Raw genomic sequence first — 24,528 nt, 5'->3', positions numbered from 1 at the left:
TCCAAATTTGTCATACGTCACTAAGAAAAGTGCGTACACTACTCTCCTGAGGCTAAGATGGCGGCGCTACCGGAAGGTAGTTATTTACGTTAATAAAGTTTTAAATATGGATATTTCTACAACAACACCGCACGGATTACCCTCAGAAGACCTTTGTTTATCATCCTGGAGCCATTTGGATTTAATTTGTGAGGGATGGACGCACTTTTTTTGGACTTGAAGGTCGTGGACTATGGCTGGACCCCGTAACATTTCATTTAATCAACTGAAAGATCTAAAATATTTTCTAAAATATCCGAAAATGTGTTTGTCTGAAAAACGATGCACATATGCAACTTGGGCGTGAGTTAATCATGGGTTTAATATCGTTTTTGGCCGAACTATCCCTTTAAGCAATGTCTCAGAATCGGAAGGTTTTTTTTGCGTCTTGTCTCCATTACCAATCGCAAACTTTTTTGCTGAATACTCTTTCTTGTAATGTATTGTAATAAGTGGTCTGATGGAGTTTATTCTGCTCTGGGAGAAACCGCTAGATATTTGATACAAGCTTATTATCTTGTATTTTAAGACGTCAAGTTTTTTTCTTGCTGCTTCCACAAGGATTTTTGTGGCACAGTGTGGACGCACTCAGTCTTCTATGTCATCCGGCCTAAGGGACGCTTTAAATGACAGTTTGGACAGATAGCTTTCTACATCTACCTCCTGAAACCCCTCTGTGTAACAGCTCGAGGGCTGAATTACGTGGCCCGCTGCACCGTAGACGTGCAACACGGATTCTCGCGAGCTGACGGTGTGGGCTATCCGGTGGAGTTTAGCAACACTGAGATAAACAACTCAATTTTCATAGCTGGATTTGACAGCATTGCTGATCCACTTGTTAAATGACCCATAGACTTTCCCAAAGTGAAAGAGTTTGCATAATGTATACTGTATATGAATTTATAGTATGTCTGTAAGGATAGACTATGTCTTAGAAATCCTGTCTAGTATTTATAATGGATGCCATAGTGATGAGACATACAGTAGATACTGTAGGTAGACAGACATACTTTATTGGTCCCCGAGGAGAGAATCAGGCCAAAAGGTTATCAGTGTTTTTTTTTTTGTTAAAATTGTTTCTCCTATTCCAGTTCAATGTTTAGACCATTTTAAATAATTCATTTGTTGGTTGACTTCCTCCAAAAGTGTAAAGACTTGGAGTCACTAACTCTTTCACCGCCAGCGTTTTTAAAAAAGTTGCCAGCCAGCGCCAACGTTTTTCATGATTTTCACCAAAGTTTAACGCCTTCCAGAAAATGTTCTTCTTTAAAATTATAAACATACAATATACCAAATGAAAGAACAGACCCGTTTCATCCTACCTTCAGTGGTTCTTTTGTAATCAGCTTTTGAATATGGGTAGGTTTCTGTAAAAAACACCACATTTTGAGCAAAAAGCAGAGATAATTCCATTTTTGGGATGGACTTTTCATAGAGATCCCATTCAGAGCGATCTTTAAAACAGACACGGACATGCAGCCGCTTGCCATAGGGTAATACTTCCGGGTTTAGTTGCGGAAGGTGGATAATAGCGGTATTGCGGAAAGACAGAAAATCTCGTCATTGGCGGGGAAGCGTTTTCTCTTAATTGACGAGATATCTCGTCAATGGCGGTGAAAGAGTTAACTGTTTCTTTTGCTTGTTTGGATAACCTAACATACCCCAACCCTAACATGATAACAATGTTGTTTAAAAAAAGTGCATATTAGTACCTCAAAGGTACATATTGGTGCCAAATGTATACATATCTGTACCTAAAGTGTGACCTTATTAATGGGCACTTCCCTATTGTTTCTTAAACTGTACTGTGTATTGCCAATTTATATTTTTTAATGATATAAAGTGCATACATTACATTTGTACAAGACCTTTATATCTATTCATTTACATTTAATATATCCAGCCGTGCATAACTTTGCCCTGGAGTCAATAGACCCAGATGGGTGGTAAAATTTTCTTTTATCCCCAGTACATATTGAGGCAACCATGTGAAGTTAATTAATAACCGTCGTTCCGCAAGGACACACGCTGTACCTTCTTACCGCTCTGTCCGAAAAGCCTGCCGGATCACTTTAATATAAAGCAATCCTTCCACACCTCATAAACCTTTATGGTCACCTTTAATGTATCCTGAAATCATGCTCGGATTTATTGTATCCTCAAATCATGCCGTTTAATTTGTATTATTTAAGGTTAAATTCTGACCTCATACTTTATGATGGAAAGGCTAGGTGTGCAATTCAAACTCCACGTGTAAAACTATTAGTTTCAGATGTGTGTTTCTCAGAAGGTCTCAATTTATCACCCTACACCTTTAAATGTGTTAGTGGATTTATGATTGGAGGCGTAAGCCTTTAATACACTTCAAGCAGTAGCATTTCTTTCCCATGTGTGTATACTCATTCATTTTCGTAATTCATGTGAAGTGGAATGATAATATTTGCTTGATTGTGTGTGTGTGTGTGTGTGTTTCTTTTATAGGGGAAAAATGTAGAAAAGCACCACAGGGTTATAAAACGTGTCTGATTACAAGGGTTTTTGTCCATTAATCAGTATTTTTAAGTGTTTCACCTACATATACAGTATACGCTATAGCTGCTTTTTCACCGCCATGCCAAACCGTTTTCAGCGTGTAATCATTAATTTTTGTGTGATTCGACGGAGGCAGCGTGGATATGACCAAAGTCCCTTTAGGGAAGTCGTGTCACTAGGCGGCCATGTTTGCAACGCCAACTAACTCTGACACCACCAACTACCATAACTTTAGTTTCTTAATCTCAAATTGCACTTCAAACACCTTTTCCTATGTCGTTTCTGCTGCTGCATTTGCACACAGATTGGCAAGTGCCTCATATGACTCAGGCGTGCAGTAAAAATTGGTCTGGGATTCATTTGTTTTATCCTAGCAGTGTAGAGAAATAAGGACGCATTTTGAGGCTTTATTTTAAGCATCCTTTAAAATTGGGACCGCCTTACTTGCCTTCAGTCACGCTGCTGTGACGCAGTCGGTCTTAAAATACATCCTTCGAAGGTCACAGCCGTGGAATTGAGACGCAGCTTAAGCACTTGGTTGCTATGATACTTCTGTTTTGTTTATTAGTCGTTCCACCAGTTGTGGAAAAAACCCGCCGCTGGTGTAAACACCTTGGTGTACACGGGCCCTAAACGTGCCATGCAGAAGCAGGCTTAATTGGAAACATAACTTCAACTATTCCTTATTGTTCTTCGAGTGACTCGGCCCAATGGTGGAAATACGTTATATAAAAATTATATGACCGATACGTCATGACAATGCATTATATGTTATTACATAACTCATCAATGTTAGGCTATTTCAATTTTAATCTTTAAAGTTACAACAGTTCATCATTAGTCAAGATAAATGAGTAATTACTTAATAGGTATTTATAGTCATACATAGTTAATTTTTTTTCAGTATTGCTTTTTAAGGGATTTTTTAATACTACTTTCTTACAATCTTATATCTTTATTTATTAAACATTTTGCAGACAGCAGAGGTGCGAGGGGAATTTGGTGCTTTGGTTTTGGGTGGAGAGTGATGAATTTGTCTTCGCTGACTCTCTGACATAAAGTGAATGCGGAGATGGGCCGTCAAATACTGGAAGGGTGATATATTTTGAAGCCGTTGAATTGTAAGCTGCAGAGATGTGTGAAGTGACCTTCTACCGAGAACCTGCTCTTTTCTGTCAAGGTGAAGCATATCTTACATTTGCTGCTTGCATTTTGGCTTCATTGCAGACTTAAGCCTGAAGTATAGTTCCATTTGTACAGTGCACGTGATGCTAATTTTTGTCATCAGTAATGGTACATCACCACACCTACTCATAAGCAGACAAGACGTTTGATGCATGTTCATTGTGACTAATTGCAATACCTCTCCTGGGCTACATACTCTTGTACGCGCATTCGTGACATCTGTATGAGTCAAAATAAACTATGTTTCTACTACATTCTTAAAAATAAAGGTGCTACACAATGCTATTGAAGAACCATTTCAAATCATTTCTGTACCTAATGCTTATTTTAGACCTATCAAAATGTACCCCTATTTATTTTAGTACTGTGACTTGACGACTTTCCTTGAATCTTATCAGGACTCGACTTGACTTGCTTTGGGTGAACCCTTGACTTGACTTGCTTGGTTTATCTGAACTGTGACTTGAGACTTGAATCGAGACTTGATGGTTAAGACTTGAGACTTACTTGGACTCGACCATGTGTGACTTGTCCCCACCTCTGTTATTATTCATGACCCTTTCAAATAACGTAAGACCATTTCATTCAAAGTAGGGTTGTTCCAATAGACGATCATGTGCAATTATGCAATTATATTTTAGTAGTGTGAACTTAAAGGGACACTCCACTTTTTATTTAAATATACAAATTTTCCAGCTCCCCTAGAGTTAAACATTTTATTCTTATCGTTTTGGAATCCATTCAGCTGATCTCCGGGTCTGGCGTTAGCACTTTTAGCATAGCTTAGCACAATCTATTGAATCTGATTAGACCATTAGCATTGCGCTAAAAAATAACCAGCTAAAGAGTTTCAGTAGTGATATTACGCACTGCCCAAAAATAGTCCCAATGGTTATTTTCAATAGTAGGGGACTATTTTCGGGCAGTGCGTAATATCATTGCACCTCCTGCAGCCATGTTACGGCAACAAAGTCCTTGATTATTACGCCAGAATGAGAGTATAGTTCCAAGACATATCTGCCTTTAAAATCACAACTTTAAATTTTCCGTCGGTCTTAGTACACGATGTAACTACAGAAGAGTCAAGTTTTAAATAGGAAAAATATCCTAACTCTTTGGTTATTTTTTAATGTGATGCTAATGGTCTAATCAGATTCAATGGATTATGCTAAGCTATGCTAAAAGGGCTAGCGCCAGACCCGGAGATCAACTGAATAGATTCCAAAACGATAAGAATCAAATGTTTAAAGGTGCTCTAAGCGAATTCATGCGTTTTAGACCATAAAACATTTGTTACATACCGGAAACATCTCCTCACTATCTGCTTGCTGCCTGTCCACTGATCAAACTGTAAAAAAACGCGATCTCTGTAGACAGCACAGGCTCCACAAACTGCAATATAAACACAGTGACCAAACCTAGCACCACGAAAACAAAACAAAGTGTTCCAGCCAATAAACGACAAGAAGGATTTGGGGTTGTGGTTTGGGCGCATTCCTGAAAGCACTGAAGGGAGGGGGAGGAGTTAACTACGCTCAGTTTGTTTTAAAACAGTTCAAACATCAACAAAAAGTGACGTCTCACAGATTTCGCTCACAGATTTTAACTCTATTATTTTCAAAATAATATTTAGCATATTTTCAAAAAAAGTGGAATGTCCCTTTAAATATAAGTGCATAATTGCATATGACTCAATTTCTTTACGTTCACAGTACTCAAATATATGTGTTTTATAACTTACATGGATTAATGCAACTGGTTTTCTTAAATTGTTTGAGTTGAGTTAACTATTAGGTTTTGCAGTGCACTAATCAAGTGACTTAATGAGAATGAGTCATAAATGAGTAAAACATTGCCCCGCCCCCATATCTATCGTGTATCACCAATTTAACAGGCTGACCATAGGGCAATCTCACAATGGGGCATATCACCCAATACTAATTCAAAGGGCAGATCCTAGGGTTGTAAACAGTCTCTTGATCATTTTTGCACTTAATAAAGCCACATATCTTCTATGTAGATATCAGATAACTATTTAACAGAATATTTCAATGCATTCTTTGGCACCTTTCAAAAAACCGGGTTCTTCTATTCAAGGGCTAGGCAACGTCGGTTCTGGAGTGCAGATGTCCTGCAGATTTTAGCTCCAACCCTTATAAAACCTAAACTCTGCAGGACATCGGCACTCCAGGACCAACGTTGCCTACCCCTGACTATGGCATCTTTGGCCTTTTCTACTTATTGCTTTTCCTAAATGTAAACAGTTTTTCTTTATCATTCTTATTCATTAATGCAATGAACTGGAAACGTCATGGAAATGTCACGGAAAAGTCATGGATATCGATTGGATCCAAATGTTCGAGACATCCTCTTTCACAGTCGATATTCTAAACCGGGTTACAGTACAGAAGCATCTTCTGTTGTATTTGATGTGGTTTCCGATGTGCTTTTATTACAATAAACTGGAGACCCAGGCAGCCATTGAGTCATGACCATTGGATCCTCATTCAGTATTTGACAGGGTTCAATGATTATGACCTATGAGATTGCAGGGCGCTGGTGGGAACACGATAATCAATTTCCATGTCCCTTATGAAGAATCACGTTCCCCTTAAATCAATTAGCCCATGTGTCTGGGACATATGCTTCATTTCAAGTGTCGCCATCGAAGCGCGCGCACACGCAGGAGTCTGGTGTTAATTCATTTGTTTGACAAAGGACTCAGTATATGCCTGTTGTCATGGATCTGTTGGATTTGAATTATTGCACTCGGCTTTCATACAAACACTGTATTTTTCACAGGATATGAATTCGCCGCCAGGTTGTTGGTGTTGCCATTGAAATGTCTGTAATATCCCACAAGCCCTCAATCACGTGAACGGTCAAAGCAACAAAGTCGTCAATAGGCCGTTTGGGAGCCCTCAGAGCGCCCGTGAGGCTTGGAAACGTCCGCTCGGCCAGAGGTTTAATCCTCTCTGCGTACATTTAAATGGCCTTTATCCATCTCTGGTCGTTCATCTAATCTTGTTTTGGCTCATCACTGAAAAGTTGCTGATGGATTATGTAGGGATGATGACTTATTTACACCAACATGTTAGATCTCTTGTGTTCTTGAAGCCTGAAGAAATGAGCCTGTGCTTTTGTTTACCAGGACACTTAGAATAAAGTAATAATGTTTGGAGGAGGATTAGTGGTTGCTGTTTGTTACTGGTTTGTTAGTTTATGTCTTGCAGTTAACTTAAAATGGCATTTGCAACCTGTTTGTAACCTTAATTACTTAAACATGAATGTGTTCGCTATTGGCAAGGTTTTAAGAAGACTGAATTAGATACAAGTGTACCCCTAAGCATCGCCTAAATCTATCTGTTTGAGAATGAACCACTTCATCTGCTCTGTGACATCACCCGAGAAGCTTCCAGCAACTTATTTCATTTTGATGAAAAGAAAAAACTACAAACGCCTGTATATTGTGTACCGATTATTCTTTTTTCTCCGTTCGTTCTTTCTTTCTTTCTTTCTTTCTTTCTTTCTTTCGTTCTTTCTTTCATTCTTTCTTTCTTTCTTTCTTTCTTTCTTTCTTTCTTCCGTTCAATGTTTCGTTCTTTCTTTTTCTTTTTTTTCTTTCTTTTTTTTCTTTCGTTCTTTTGTTCTTTCTTTTTCTTTTTTTTTCTTTCGCTCATTCGTTCTTTTTTCTTTCTATCTTTCTTTAGTTGTTTCTTTCTTCCGTTCAATCTTTTGTTCTTTAGTTCGTTCTTCAGTTCGTTCTTTTGTCCTTTCTTTCTTTCTTTCTTTATCTTCTTTATCTTCTTTCTTTCTTTAACTTCTTTCTGTCTCTTTCTTCACCCTTTCTCTTTTTTCCTTCTTTCTCTTCTTTCTTTCGTTCTTTTTTTCTTTTTCTTTCTTTCAAACTTTTTCTTTGTCTTTTTCTTACGTTCATTTGTTCTTCTTTCTTTCTTCCGTTCAATCTTTCGTTCCTTCTTTCTTACTTTTTCTTTCAGTCTTTTTCTTTCGCTCATTCGTTCTTTTTTTCTTTCTATCTTTCTTTATTTGTTTCCTTCTTCCGTTCAATCTTTTGTTCTTTAGTTCGTTCTTTTGTTCTTTCTTTCTTTCTTTCTTTCTTTCTTTCTTCCCTTCAATATTTCGTTCTTCTTTTTTTCTTTCTGTCCTTTTCTTTCATTTATTTGTTCTTTCTTTCTTCTTCCTTTCTTTCTTCCGTTCTTTCTTTTGTTCTTTCGTTCGTTCTTTTGTTATTTCTTTCTTTCTTTCTTCCGTTCTATCTTTTGTTCTTTCGTTCGTTCTTTTGTTCTTTCTTTCTTTCTTTCTCTTTTTCCTTTCTCTTTTTTCCTTCTTTCTCTTCTTTCTTTCTCTTCCTTCTTTCTGCATTCCTTTTTGCATTTATTTCTTATCTTTTTTTTCTTTCTGCATTCATTTCTTTATGCATTTCTTTCTTATCTTTCTTTCTTAACTTTCTTTATGCATTTTTTTTATTTCTGCATTCCTTTCTTTCTGCATTTGTTTCTTTCTTTCTGCATTTGTTTCTTTCTTTCTGCATTTGTTTCTTTTTTTCTGCATTTCTTCTGCATTGCTTCCTTCCTTTCTGCATTTCTTTATTTTTTCTGCATTTCATTTCTGCATTGCTTTCTTTCTTTCTTACTTTCTTCCTTCCTTCCTTCCTTCCTTCATTCCTTCCTTTCTGCATTTCCTTCCTTCTGCATTTGTTTCTGCCATTTTGTATTTCTTTATGCATTTTTTCTTTTTTTCTTTCTTTTTTTTATTTGATCTTTCTTTAATTCTTTCTTTTTGCATTTGTTTCTTTCTTTTTTCTGCATTTCATGCTGCATTTCATTTCTACATTTCTGCATTGCTTTCTTTATTTTCTTCTTTCCATTGTTCTTTTATCTCTTCAATTTTCTTTCTTTCTTTCCTTCCTTCCTTCCTGCACTCATGCATTCCTTCCATCCTTCCTTCTTGCATCCCTTCCTCCCTTCCTCCCTTCTTGCATTCCTTCCTTCCTTCTTGCATTCCTTCCTTCCTTTCTGCATTTCTGTCTTTCTGTCTTTCTTTCAGTTATGTTCAGGTAGGGTCATTTGAGATGTGTGCCTTGCGGTCTGTTCTTTCTGTGATTTCTCATCTGTACTCATTTCAGCGTAAATTCCCCTGTGCCGTCTGAAGCCAATGAGCTCTTTTGTCAAGTTGACATTAAGGCCAGTTTAACATATCTGCTTACTCTCTGAAGAAGATTCTTTGCTGTTCAGTAGATCAGTTTTTGTGCTGGCATTAACTAAATTCATGGCTGTTCCTGAGATTCGCTTTATGAACAAAGTTCAGTCGATTGACCATTTTGACATCTTGCAGTGTGTTATATACCGTTGCTGCTTTCAGATGTCCAAATGTCTTACATGGATGCTTTGATCAGTTATGTTATTGAAAGGTGTACATGTCCTGCATAGTTATCCACAGCTTAAATAGAAGGCCAACAGGTAAAGATGATCACACAAGTGTCCATCTCCATTTGTCTGTAGTGATTTTTCTTTCAAGTTTTTTTAGTAGGATTTTTTTTACAGTTGTAGACTTACTTTTACTTAATCTCCAAATTGTGTGTCTATTTTTTTTAAATATATTTTAACCCAAACCAGCCTATTTTTTTTAGATTTTACATTTTTATTTGAAAGATTTTTTTTGGCATCGTCACATTTTTTTCAAAGTTTACAATAAAAACCCCTTTGTCATGACTGCTGGGTGATCGATGGCTGTGTGATCTGTGTGTGTGTGTTGTTTACCTGTGGTGCCGGTTCCTCGTGTGTTCACTAACTCCGCCCCCTTGTTTCAGTGATTGTTCACCGGTGGTGTCTCGTTTACCTTTCCCTTTATATTGCACGTAGTCCTGTCCTTCGTTGCGCGCTCATTGTTTTATCACAGTCCTGATGCCCTGCCTTGTCTTGTCAGTCGCTCTCTGTCTTCTCCTCTGTTACCCCAGGTTTGGTTTCGGCGTTCGGAGACACGTCTTCACCCGGACCGCTCGCTTGTGGAGCTCTGGATTATACTGACTTTGTTTGTCTCTCGATACAGTTGGTTCGCTTCGTTTCTAGGCGGTATACCAGCTGTCTCTCTCTCTCTCTCTCTCTCTCCGGTTTGCATCTTCACCCGTGAGTGGAGTACACCCATTTCACCTTTGTGGATTATATTGACTTTAACGACTGTTGTTTCTCGGAACCGCTGGTTCGCTTTGTCTTTAGGCGGTGACCAGTGGTTTCCGGGTGACCCTTCTACACCTGGATTACACAGTGGATTACCCGTCTGAGAACTTGGACTTCCATCTTCCATCTCCGCCTGTCATCCCTCTGTTGCGTGTGGTGACGGTGCTGGCGTTCTCGACGGAGCGCGTGGGTGGCTCTCTCTCTTCCTTTGGATCTGTACTGGATTATTGTGTTGTACGCCGTGTGTGGATCTACCAGTGACTTTGTTCTCCAGTTATCTATCTCTTTTCCTAAATAAACTATTTAACTTGCACTTGACTCTGAGTCCGTTTCCTGACACCCTTCAAATTATAATCACTGTAATGTAAAAAAATCTCTCAATCCTAAAAAAGTACATTGACATGGGATCTTAACAAGACAGTGCTCAAAGCATAAGAATAAAGTGACTTGAATACGTAGTCCAACATTTCAAATTGCTGTATCTAAGTTTTCATAGCACAAAACTTTCGTAGTTCCTCAAATAAATGGATCCCTATGGATTATGAAAATAATGGGAACATTACTCACAGCAGGCGGTTTCGAGTCCGACAGAAATGTATCAAAGATTGTGAATTTGTTACAAAAGCGGCGCTTTGATGGCCGCAGCCGTGATGTCTTATCGGTGAAGTTTTTAGAGATGCAGGTTTTTCAAGAGAGATTCAGCGAGCTGACAACATGCTGTGTTTTAGGTGCTAAAACTGTCAATGTTTAAGCCCTCTCAGGAAATTACATCTCTTCATTTATCGCTTTTAAGGCACCGTCATGCCTTATATTAGAGGAAATAGTAGCCTAGATAAACTACTTCCGTAATTAAAATTTATGGGAATTACTTGTAATCAAACATCAGGATGTATTCAGCTAATAAGAATTTGAAAACAAAATGTTTATAATTTTCACAAATATTAAATAAAATCAAGTTAATAGTCTTCATTTTTCTCGCTTATTTAGTACTAAAAATAATTTAAATTTTCAAATTGTTATTTATGAATGATCATAACTTCCTATTGTAGGTTGATATGCAATGTATGTTTGTTTATGTGTAAGCTATAGAAGATGAAAAAGGTCATGGCACTGTCATTACTGGGTGACCTTTAGCATTTGCCTTATATGGGTTGTCAATGTACAGGGTGATGTCAATACTGTCACTTTTTACTTCTTCCTGTTTGTGTTTTCCTGTTTGTCTCCTGTTTTATAAGTACCTCTGTTACTCTCTTTCTCTTTCTTTCCTTTATTGTATTAAACCTTTCAGCCGTGAGTTTTCATTTCCATGACTGACCCCTGGCGTGAGTGTTTATTACGTGAGATCGAAACGGGCGAAACGGGAAGAGTGTGCTGATGCAGGCAGCTGAAAACTGAGCACTGTTTTCAGGGAATATTTTAGGTTGCTTCTAAAGAGCATTACGAATTTAAAAATGAAGATCTTTAAACAAAATAATATCAAATAACACTGAGCATCATGTCCCAAAGTTGCTGAGCATTACTTTTTACATCAGTTGCGTATGAAGCTTTTAATTATCCTCAGTGTGAAAAGATGAAACTCAACGTCATTTATTCAAAAAAGCACAGTAATAGCATTATCTGGAGGATTTTTCTGAAGGGTAGTGGCTCAGATCAAACAAGAGAGTCATGAACAACATATTTTTTTCATTTTTTGCTAAACACTAGCATTTTGTAGATTTTGTAAGGGGGTGTAAACTTATGTGCTCAAGTGTAACTGCAGAGATGTATCCAAGTATGCATTTCAATGTTGTTTTACCAAGCTTTGATTTTATAACCACCAGATATTCAGCTGTTAGGTCCTAATGAAACCTGATAAACTAAAATACACTGCACATCCCCATTTTATCTCAGCCATACACCACACTAAACAAGATCTATAACTGCGCCTACATTTATAATATACAATACAAGTTAATTTATATAGCACATTTAAAAACAACAGGTGTTGACCAAAGTGCTTTACAAGGTTAGAAGAGGCAAAAAAAAAATGACACCAAACACAATTAAAAACTAGAGAAACAATTAAAATAAAGATAAAAATAAATTAAAAACCTAAAAAAGCTAATAACAAGAGATAATTTGTCTTTTCTGCACACCCACTGTGCAATTCATGTTAAAGGTGCCAGAGAATGCCTTGTAATAAAATGTTAAATTTCTTTGATATTTACAAGGTATGTAACTTTATTAAGTGCAAAAAATATCCAGAAACATTTTTACATGTTCATTTACAACCTTAGGATTTGTCCTTTGAAAGAAATGGTCTATTTTTGCCCTATATGGAGGGATCATGAATAATAATGTTGAGCTGTGCTCTGATTGGCCCTGCTCTGAGGCTCATACCAGTAGCTCACATTAGTAAACAGACCTTATATGTTTGAGCCTGTATCTGACTAAAATACAGATTTTGATGAACAATTTTGGGTTTGGAGTTTGTTAATGGACGTTTCTGAGTGGTAAGTTTGTTTTTTTTTCAGTATGGATCTGCAAAACGTAACTAAAGTCAATAGTAGAACTTTAGCCTAACGCTAGTATATACCATTGATTAGCGCTAACTCGGCGCTCACAACTTTGTTTTTAGCATTTTAACAACTTCGTAATTAATTTAATGTGTAATTTATTGTTGGGGTGTAAATCTCAAATGTGACAGTTGGTCACAGTTGGTGTGTTATATTGAGATTGGCCTGTTTTCTAGCAGTCTTTTGCTGCACGAGGAAATGAGGAAACATCTATGCCTAGGTAAATACTAGGGGTGTGACAAGACACTTAATCCACGAGACGAGACGAAACACAAGATTGGGTTCACGAGAACGAGACGAGACGATATTTTTACACTTTTTAAGAAACCCTCAATGATAAAATACATGAATAAGAAACTGAAATCACATTATTTTTAAATGTTTAAACTAATCAAGGACTGGCCCTAACAATTATTTTTCTAACTGATAATGAAGTAATTTGTTATTTTGGGGTAATAAAAATAGACCCAAGTGAGCAGTAGCCTTTAAAATTACATAATAACGAAGATGCAATAATAATTGGTTCAAATAAAGTATTAAAACCAAGTTACATTAAACAACATTTTGTGGCCTATAACTAAAAAGCATTATGTATGTATTATAACAAATGCCTGCAGGGGGCGATAGAGTACTCGTCTCGCAGACGCTGTCTTCACTTTCACTTTCACTTTAGACAGAGAGAAACGCTTATTTTTAGCCAAACAATGTTTAAATCCATATTAATATTTAATATATGTCCATTTCTTTACACTAGAAATGATACAGCCACTGTCATTTTTTGAGCAAGAACATGCAGACATTAAATCATGTAAACTCTGTGTGAGGGTTTAATCTGCTGAGACTTCACATCTGACACTGATCAACAGACAAACACAACCCGTCTCAGACTTCACACGAGCTCCCAAACGAACATTATTGGAAACCTAAACAAAAAAGCAAACGCAGTAAAAGACAAAAATAAGTGATGCACTGTAAAAGGGTCAAACAGAAAGCTGCATCCTCCGGAGGTCGCATACAGTATGCAGGCTGCATACGTCATCAAGGTTTATTTCAGATCATTAACTGAGCATTACATTCGCAAGTCGTGAGCATATTACAACAATTTGCGATTAACTAAATAATTAGTAAACTTTATAATTGTTAATAGTCTCTAATAAGACAGTAATGAAGTAAATGCAGTTTAAAAATGTAACCTTCGAAGGATGCAGTCTTTTATTTGAGAAACGGCCAGCACCTGCACAAGAAATCTCGCGAGACACATGTAATCTCGCGAAACACAGTTAATCTCGCGAGATCTCGTCACACAAGATCTCGTCACACCCCTAGTAAAGACAGTTTTTTTAATTCTATGGCACATTAAAAGTGCGGTTTGTTCTGTTGTGTTCTGCATTGGAGTCTGGAGCATGCACTCTCCATGCAGACTTTCACTCAGCAGATGTCCGCGTGCTGTTGGTGATGTGACAATAAAGTGATTTGATTTGATAACGCCATTCATCTTTGTAGTCTGCAAGCTTTGAACTTTTGGCCTTTAAGTGAACAGATTTGGTATATCACCTCAGAATCCGAGATTAAAATCACCATGTGCCACAGATCAGACTTGGGCGTTATCTTTAAACACACACCAAACAAAAAAGAACGTACCTATCGCAGACTTAAAAGCCAAGCCATCTCATTACCCGTTGAATAGTTGATAGATTCTGTCATTAATGTACCACAAGTTTTCTCAGGAGCAGTTATAGTTATTGTTCATCATCCACCTATATATTAACAAGGAATGGCATGAAATAATAATAATAATAGCAAATGAGATGATCTTGTGGGGGCGTTGTGAGGCCGCAGACCGGCGTCTTCTGATGCGCCCCCGTGGTCGAATAAGCCCACCATCAGAGTGCATTTCAGTCAAAACGATTACCTTCAATTGCTCTTATTTAAGTCTGCACCGCATACTTACAACTGCATCCTCTGTACGTCTGGCCTTTTTAAAAGATGACTATATCTGCGTTCTGCCCTTTGATATTTTCTCAGCGTGATGATTCTTACGACTGCGAATGAGATGCCGCTGTGATAACTTTGGAGCATCGTGACAGTTTTACTGGTAAGCCACTGCTGATCAGAAAATTGAATCTAAATAAGATTTCTATACAGAAGCTCAATGTTGCGGTGTTCAAACACAGGTGATATAGTGGAGTACATTGTAAGAGTTTTTTTTTTTCAATTAAAACAAGCCGAAACGCTCCGGCTCTCCCATCCAACAGCGCACCTGTTATTCAGACATTTGCTTTTGTTGTAGCAGACTGAATGAGTCTCATCTTAGAAATGGAGATGGGACTGCTGAGGGAATATGGAAACCAAGTTCAAAATGTTTCCTAACAATGGCTATATATATATATATATATATATATATATATATACATATATTTTTATATATATATATATATATATTTGTATATATTTATATTTATATTTATATTTTTATATATATATATATATATATATATATATATATATATATATATATATATATATATATATATATATATATATATATATATATATATATATAAGGGCCAAATTGTGATGGTTAGACGACTGAGTCAGAGCATCTCCAAAACTGCAGTTTTGTGGGGTGTTCCCGATCTGCAGTCTATTATTTACGTTATTTTCGCCTATTTTTAGACACTTCCACATATAGCTCCTCCACTTTCAGTCTTGATCAGAACATTAAATGAAACCTCAAGGGATTTCTGACTTGCATTTTGAAGCTTTTAACAGTCTGTAAGTATACACAGGAGAAAAGAGGTGCGTAGTTTTTGTGTGTTTTCATCCATCTGCCCAATAGCATTCAGCTGATATAGAGTAAGGTTGTGTGGTCATTTGCTCATTTTTAATTGCACGTTTCAGCATTCATCTGTTTTTTATATAACTGCAAATAATTACGAATACTGTAATTAACAGAGCAGCATGTTATAGCCAGATGCCTTGGCTTTCCCTCTGTGATCTCACAGGTTCTTTGGTGCGAATGCATTTAATTAGTCATTATTACAATAACACAGACGAAAACAAGCTCATGCGCCCGCACGTGTGTCTAAATGCATCTTTGTCAGAGATCAACAAAATGTTGAAATCTTTCATTACTACTTTATTGATTTAGCTGCATTGTAGTCATATTTAAGACCTATTCAGCAAACAAGACTTAACAAGACTTAACGTTTCGACACTTTGTTCTCATAGCATTTTAAAACACACGACTCTCTCAAGCTCTGCATAAATCTGACACCTAAATAAACTTGAGTTCTGCAAGGTGAACTGACAGCTGAATCACGCTGCTTTTTGGGTGTGTTGGGGAGATGTTTTTCTCGCTGTTCAGGTAGAAGAAATGCAATGTGTGCCAAAGGCCATGTTTGGATGGAAAATGGAATGAAATGTCGTGTATTTTTTTCCTCTAGGTGCCCTCTGTGCGGTAAATCATTGGTTATTCATCATTATTAGCTTTGTGCCAGGCCGCACTCCATTAAACGTCTGTTAGAGTTCATTCATCACTGCCATAATCTTGCAATGCAACCAACCTTGTTATTACAATGTTTTTACAATGTAATACGCTAATAATAAGCTTTACTTTATTTGAGAGTGCGAGAAACAAGCAAGCCAAGGAGCCTTTGGTTGTTCTCAAAACTTCCTAATTTGTTATATGGTGTCTATATGGACAAGTTTTAAAATTGTATCCATTTTTTTATGCGTAAGTGATGGTCTGCATACAAGGCATGTGATGCAATATTCATCTTCAAAATGTAAGTGCACCACCGGATTTTTTAAACCGGGCATGCATTGTATTCTTGGGTATGTTGCGTACGCGCCTAAAGGAGAATGTAGCCCAGTGCATTGTATTTTGTCTCTATGTGCATGCGCCGATCATTTGTTTACACGTACGAGACAAATAAACTAAACTCAAGCGTGCAATTCTAGTCATCGAGACGGAAATTTGCGTCATGGGAGGGGCTTCTGCGACTCTGCTCGCTTCCTGTAATCACGTCACAACTAGAGCAAAATCATCTCGTCGTTTCCGTTCATTGGCGTCACCGCCACGGTCCTTCGCACTCGCCACAGCCGCAGGTGTGTTGTTGTGTGAAATCTGGTGCGCGTGCGCAGCATGGCGGCAGCCGGGTGGTGGGCGTGAGTAAGACTCTGTTGACCCAAAACAAGGATAGGAGGAGCCGCCTTGCTGGTACTTTTTAGCTAAAAACAGACAGATTTCACGCAAAATAGGCAGAAATGACATGCATTGTGAACGTCAGACTTCATATTTGTTCCGTCTCGTCAACGAAAACTTGAAAGTGAGGCGTCAAATTCGCGTCTACCGCGTCTAGTTTGCCGCTTTAACATTTTGAGTTTGAAATTCTAGTCATCGAGATATTCACGCGGAAATTCGCGTCACGCAAGGGGCTTCTGTGACTCCGCTCGCTTCCTGTAATCACGTCTCTACTAGAGCAAGCTCCTGATTGGTTAACGCGGCATGTTTTTCTGCCAAAGTTACAATTTTTCAACTCGCGCGTTTGCCACAGCAACGCTGAATTCGTGCCATTCGCGAGAACTAGATGTGCAAATGAGGCACAATCACGTCTACTGCGCTGCGCTAAATGCCTCATTTTCGTGCGAGACCTCCAGATGCGCGTTAACGCGTCTTTACATTGACTTAACATTGAACTCACTCGCGATTGACTCCTCTACCGCGGCTGGTCTGAACGTAGCATTAGATGGTAGCCTAGCATAATTTGTGGTGCCTGCGAGTACAAGCCGTGTTGTTTTTAGTAGCCCTTTAAGTTTTAGTTTTAGTCTTTGTCTTTTGGACGAACATGCTTTTTAGTTTTAGTCACATTTTAGTGACTTATAAACTTGATAGTTTTAGTCAAGTTGTAGGCGATGAAATCGCAAAAAGGTCAAGTTTAAGTTAATTTTAGTAAAAAAGTGTTTTTTTAACAAATTAATTTAGGTTAAAAAGTGTGGTGTATTTAATACTATTTAAATGTGCATTAAGGTTGTCCCTGAGGGCTTGTCGTTGTTTTGGTCGTTGTGCCTTCTGCGCATGTCATAACAAAAAAGTTGAGCCTGATATACCCTCATGTTGAGTATGTGTGTTACGCTGAGACCTCGCTTATAAAGTTGAGAAACGCGTGCCTTGCCTTGTTATTTAAATACACCACAAAAAGTAGGCTTAGGTTTGACAAGTAGATACGTGTAAAACCTTAAGCGTACCATGAAATGTGTCACAAGCCGAATGTCGAGTAAAATTGAATGTAAATGATAGGTTAACAGCGTGACTTGTTAGTTACCTTAAAAAATATTAGCGTGATGAACCTTCAGGTGCTGCTTAAGGTTGGTGGTATTCTTCCCACCTAGTTTGTGGCTACATTAACCGTTGTCTCCCAATATGCATTCCGTTTTTCTTTCTGATGGATTATACTGAAAGTATGTCCATAAATTATCTTGTCGTTTCCGTTTATTGGCGTCACCGCCAGGGTCCTTCCAACTCGCCACAACCGCAGGTGCGTTGTTGTGTGAAATCTGGTGCGCGGCATGGTGGCAGCCGGGTGGTGTGCGTGAGTGGACTGTGTTGACCCAAAACAAGAATAGGAAGCTAAAAACAGTCAGATTTCACACAAAATTGGGTCGCATTGTGAACGACTTATAATCATATTCGTTCCGTCTCGTCTCATCAACGAAACTCGAAAGCGTCTCATCATGTTTTCGTCACCTTAGAAACATTTTTATCTAGTCATCGTCGCGTTGGTGTCATAAAAAATATGTGCGTCAACGAAATAATTTCGTTATCATCCTCATTGACGAAAACAACACTGGTGCAAGCGTCAGAATTTTTTATTTAGGATGAGAGATTTGAAGAACCATTACTACACATAACTCGTCCCTTACCGTTTGTGCCACAGACATGAATGATATCTCAAATCATGCTCTTGCTTGTTGACAAGAGTTGTGCTATTACTATTTTCACCCTGTTGACCATAAAACAGGTTAATACAATCCCATGGACTTACACTGAAGGCGTATCTAGAGACCAGAATGGCATTGAGAGTAAATGGTGGACTTTTTCACTTCGACAAGTGCTGTAGTAACGTCTTAGGAACCTCATAAAAACACTTTGGCTACCACTCAGAACATGGTGGTACCTTTTCACTCACAATTTTGAAGATTGAGAGTTTGTGATACCCTGAATGAAAAAAGCAGGTATGGTAACCATAACCTATTATTTTATGTAAATAGAAGAGATTGCACTGTTTAACCCAGTCCTACGGTGTCATACGCAATCTCTAATAGTCGTCTAGTCATCAGTGATAAGATATCTAATGCTTAACGTTCAGCAGAATGGATTTTATTTAGCGTTCAATGCCTGGTAAGATGAATCTTATAGTTCTTTATAGACCATTGAAAAGAGTGGACAGTTCAGCCTCAGGCAGCATATCACTTCTTTTATACAGTAATTGGAGATGAGGTCAGGCCTCACATTGATATACTGTATCCCGGAGTCTGCTTTTTGTATACATGAAAACCTTTCATTCAGCCAAGAAGACCACCTAGGGTTCACTGAATGATGTGATATCATGTTTACTGTTTATACTTGTTAACATCTTAATAAAATGCCCGTTATTGCCGTTGTCCTAACTTGACATTTGAGAACAACCAAAGTTTTTCAATTTTCCTACAGATATTTGTAAAATTTGTTTATAGGAAAGGCTTAGAACATAAAATAATGCCGTAGACATACATAGATATACATTTTTTAATATTTAGTTTGTTTCCCATAAAGTTATTTTTTAAAGTACATAATGTCCTTGCACAAAAAATATGCATGTCGTGTCATTGACCCATATTTGTATATTGTCCCCAGCTGTAATCAAATGAATTTTAAATTTGTGCTGTGTGCATCGAATAAGTAATTTGTATGCAAATCAAATGGTGATAGTTGAGAAAATGGCAAACTCTTGACACGTGCTTTACGCTGTAAGAGGCCAAAACTGTTTGAAATATACTTGTTAAAGACCTTGAGCTATGCCTGTTGAAGGATATAATGTTTCCTGTATATGTTTCATGCTGTCACAGGGATTTCAGTGGCTTTGCGGTTGTAACCACCTGAGTCCAGTACCATGTGTGGGGGAAGTGGTCGATATGTCTTTACAGGCCACTGTAAAACAAGGAGATGCAGTCAACCTTTTGTTTTAAGAGGTCATGACATGTGGTGGGATGCAAGCAATCCTGTCAGATATACAGCATGCATGTACTGGTCATGTGATTTCTTATATAGATTTATTATATTGCTCTGGTTTGTTGTTTCTGTAAAAAGATTTTGAATCCAAAATCTGTTGCGTTCATATTATCCATGCTGCTGCTGCATTTACCAATTCTGGTGCTTGCAGCCATGCAGTCTTCTGATTGGTCCACACGATGCACACTTTGAAAACTATCACACAAGCATGCACCTTTTACTGTATTATATAATCATTGCCTGAATAAACAAGAATGAATGAAATGAATGACATAAATAACAATTTTAATATACGGAGAACGATGTAAACTTCATTTCATCATAACACCATACATTTTTACATATTACACCAGACACTTGCCAGGAAATCTCTGTGTTTAATGTGCCCATTTATTTCAAAAAACAATGTTTTGCTCAGATGGATTTTCTCAGGTGAAGTTTACATTGTGTCGGTGTGTGTGCATTTGAATGAGTTTGGGGATTGTTGTATCTGGTGATAAATGATGTATCGGTAGCAGTGAGTAGGCTCCTGGATTTCACTGATTACACGGCACAGTGGCAATCTGTGCAGTCAAGGTTACAGATAAGGATTAAACGCATAACTGCTGCAATAACGCTGCATGGAATGCAGTACTCGCTCGCAACTGGCGGATCAAGCGTGACCGCCGCTGGCGGAGAAAAGCTCGGGGCACGTTTGATAAGAGTGACAATATCTGATCACAGCACGCCACAGCTGCATGAAATGCGACAGCTCCTTGCACGCTCAGAATCATACACACATGCGTTTACCGTACCTGATATGATATGAAATGCTAAATGCATGTTTAAATTCTTGCACGTGTACATTTACTGTATCTGATATCATATGATAGGTCCAGATGTATGTTTGAGATCATTCACATATGCATTTACAGTTCCTGATACGATATTATCAGGCGGATGCAAGTTTTAAATGATGCACGTATGCATTTACTGTACCTGATATTATATGATAGGTCCAGATGTATGTTTGAGATCATACGCATTTACAGTTCCTGATACAATATTATCAGGTGAATGCATGTTTAAAATCATGCACACATGCATTTACTGTACCTGATATTATATGATAGGTCCAGATGTATGTTTGAGATCATTCACATAAGCATTTACAGTACCTGATATGATATTATCAGGGAAATGCATGTTTAAAATCATGCACACATGCATTTACTGTACCTGATATTATATAATAGGTACAGATGTATGTTTGAGAGCATACGCATTTACAGTTCCTGATATGATATTATCAGGGGAATGCATTTCTCAAAAATCATGCACACATGCATTTAGTGTACCTGATATCATATGATAGGTCCAGATGTATGTTTGAGATCATGCGCATACGCATTTACAGTTCCTGATATAATAATATCAGGAAAATGCATGTTTAAAATCATGCACACATGCATTTACTGTACCTGATATTATATGATAGGTCCAGATGTATGTTTGAGATCATTCACGTACACATTTACAGCACATGATGTAATGTGATAGGGCAAATGCATGTTTAAAATCATGCACATAATGCATTTACTGTACCTGATAAGGTAAATGCATATTTAAAATCATGCACATACTATATGCATTTACTGTGCTTGATATGATTTGAAATGCTAAATGCATGTTCAAAATCATGCACATATACTGTACCTGATATTATGTGATAGGTCCAGATGTATGTTTGAGATCATGCGCATACGCATTTACAGTACATGATGTAATATGATAGGGCAAACGCATGTTTAAAATCATGCACACATGCATTTGCAGTACCTGATTTTATTAGATAAGGCAAATCCATGTTTAAAATTATGCCCATTACTGTACCTTATTATAAATTATAGGTCCAAATGCATGTTTGAGATCATTCACATACATATTTACTGTACCTGATTTGATGTGATAGGGCAAATGCATGTTTAAAATCATGCACATAATGCATTTACTGTACCTGATAAGGTAAATGCATATTTAAAATCATGCACATACTGTATGCATTTACTGTACTTGATATGATTTGAAATGCTAAATGCATGTTTAAAATCATGCACATATGCATTTACCGTATATGATAATATAGGGCAAATCATGTTTCAAATCATGCACATATGCATTTTCTGTACCTGATATGACATGAAATGCTAAATGCATGTTTAAAAGCATGCACACATGCATTTATTGTACCAGATAAGGTAAATGCATATTTAAAAGCATGCACATAGTGTTTGCATTTACTGTACTTGATGTGATATTAAATGGTAAGTGCATGTTTGTAAATAATGCACATATGCATTTACCTTACGTGATATGATTGTAATGGTAAATGCTTGTTAAAATTATGCATTTGCAGTACTTGATACGATAGATGCAAATGCATGTTAAAATCATGCACATATGCATTTACTGTACCTGATATGCTAAATGCATATATCTGATCGATCAAAATGCATGTTTGAGATCATCCGCATACGCATTTACACTTCCTGATACGAAAGTATCAGGCAAATGCATGTTTAAAATCATGCAGACATGCATTTACTGTATCTGATATTATATGATAGGTACAGATGTATGTTCGAGATCATTCACATACGCATTTACAGTACATGATGTAATATGATAGGGCAAATGCATGTTTAAAATCGAGCACACATGCATTTACAGTACCTGATTTTATTAGATAAGGCAAATGCATGTTTAAAATGATGCCCATTACTTTACCTGATATCAAATGAAAGGTCCAGTGTATGTTTGAGATCATTCACACATGCTTTTACAGTACCTGTTTAATATGATAGGGCTAATGCATGTGTAAAATCCTGCACATATACATTTACTGTACCTAATATCATATGTTAGGTCCAAATGTATGTTTGAGATTATGCGCATACGCATTTACATTTCCTGATATGATATTATCAAATCAGGATAATTGATATTATAGAGCAAGTGCATGTTTAAAATCATGCACATACTGTATGCATTTACTGTACTTGATGTGATATGAAATGGTAAGTGCATGTTTAAAATCATGCACATATGCATTTACTGATCTTGATATGTGTGATATAATAGGGCAAATGCATGTTTAAAATCATGCACATATACATTTACCGTACCTGATATGAGATTTTAAATGCATGTTGTTACAGTAAGCGCTGGAGACGTGCATTAATTGGGTCATTGCAAACTGCGGCACACTAATTGCAGCATTTTGATTCTTAATTGCAGAATTGTTGGATTCTGTTTAGGAGGCTAATAACGGAGACAGCTGGTGCGCACACATTTTCCGCTCTGCTTTTTCTTCATTCTCATCTTTGGGCTTTTTTTGGATTGTGTCCTCTGGGACACCGTCCAACACGCAGTCGGGGGTTTCATTCGCCACGTTTTTTTAATTGACGTGTATTTGCATGGGAGTGTGTATTTAGAGGGAAGGAAGATTCGATTTTCAATGTTTGCCTGTTAGTAATTTAGCATGTGGTTGTATGCATGTGTGTGTGTGCGTGAGGTCATGTTGAGTACACCTGTGCACCTGTGCATGCATGACCACGTAAACCTTCCTCTTCCTCTGACAATTCTCACATATTCACTATCTTAATTCAAAGACGTTTTAAACATTCATGCACATTCAAAAACGAATCTCCTCTTGGTTGTTATATATAATTATGCTTCTGTAGCACTGTCATGGCTATGTACCATTTTCACCTCATCATTCTGAACGCTGTAATGTTCTTGTTTCTAAAATTGTGTTTACAGGTATTGTTGGTTTTTCTGTAGAAAACAATAAATCATAATAAAATGACTTTAGCTGGGTTTTCACAGACAGGGTCACATATTGAGTTTTTATGTTTTCTATTTCTCACAACACATCAACTCTAATAATAATAATAATAATAATAATAATAATAATAATAATGCTATTATTATTATTATTATTATTTTTACTGCTACTACTACTATTATTATTATTATTATTATTATTACTGCTACTATTGTTATTATTATTATTATAACTGCTACTATTACTATTTATTATTATTATTATTATTATTATTATTGTTGTTGTTGTTATTATCATTATTATTATAATTATTATTATTATTATTATTATTATTATTATTATCATTATCATTATCATTATCATTATCATTATTATCATGATCATTATCAATTTATTATTATTATTATTATTATCATTATTATCATTATCATTATCATTATAATTATTATCATGATCATTATCAATATTATTATTATTATTATTATGCTAGCTGCATTTCTTGTGCATGATGTTTCTGGTTCACATGTATATTTACCATTGTGCGACTAAACCACAAAATATTAAAAAGTCATGCAGGTTTGGATCGACATGAGAGTGAGTAAATGATGACATGATTTTTATTTTTAAATGAACTGTTTCTTGAATTCTTCAAAGGATGGTTAATGCGACACCATGGGCATATGTTTAGTCGATCAATGCTATCTTACTCAAATTCCCTTCCTAAATTTAGCGAGAGGACTCTTGGATCTCGGTCGATACTTCTTTTCAATGATAGTGGGCATTGAAAAGTCCTCCCAGTGTGACAAGATCCCTCTTACACGTTATGGATTGTTCTTTGTTGGAGCTCCTGCTGTGCCAGATAGTCATTTTATCACTGATGTCTCCCATTGAGACTGGTTTAAAATAGCTTGCTGTCAATTT

At 36.9% G+C, this 24,528-nt stretch overlaps 1 protein-coding gene across 2 annotated transcripts in view; it reads left to right on the top strand.

The window, feature by feature from the left end:
- Window positions 1–24,528, top strand: part of LOC135719187 (bis(5'-adenosyl)-triphosphatase) — a 475,352-nt gene that overhangs the window by 179,024 nt on the left and 271,800 nt on the right. The window lies entirely within an intron of this gene.

The sequence above is a fragment of the Paramisgurnus dabryanus genome, chromosome 14, assembly GCF_030506205.2.
Source record: "Paramisgurnus dabryanus chromosome 14, PD_genome_1.1, whole genome shotgun sequence".
In the NCBI taxonomy this organism is placed as follows: Eukaryota; Metazoa; Chordata; class Actinopteri; order Cypriniformes; family Cobitidae; genus Paramisgurnus; species Paramisgurnus dabryanus.
The sequence above is the reverse complement of the archived record's forward strand: the minus strand, read 5'-3'. Positions and strand labels throughout refer to the sequence as shown.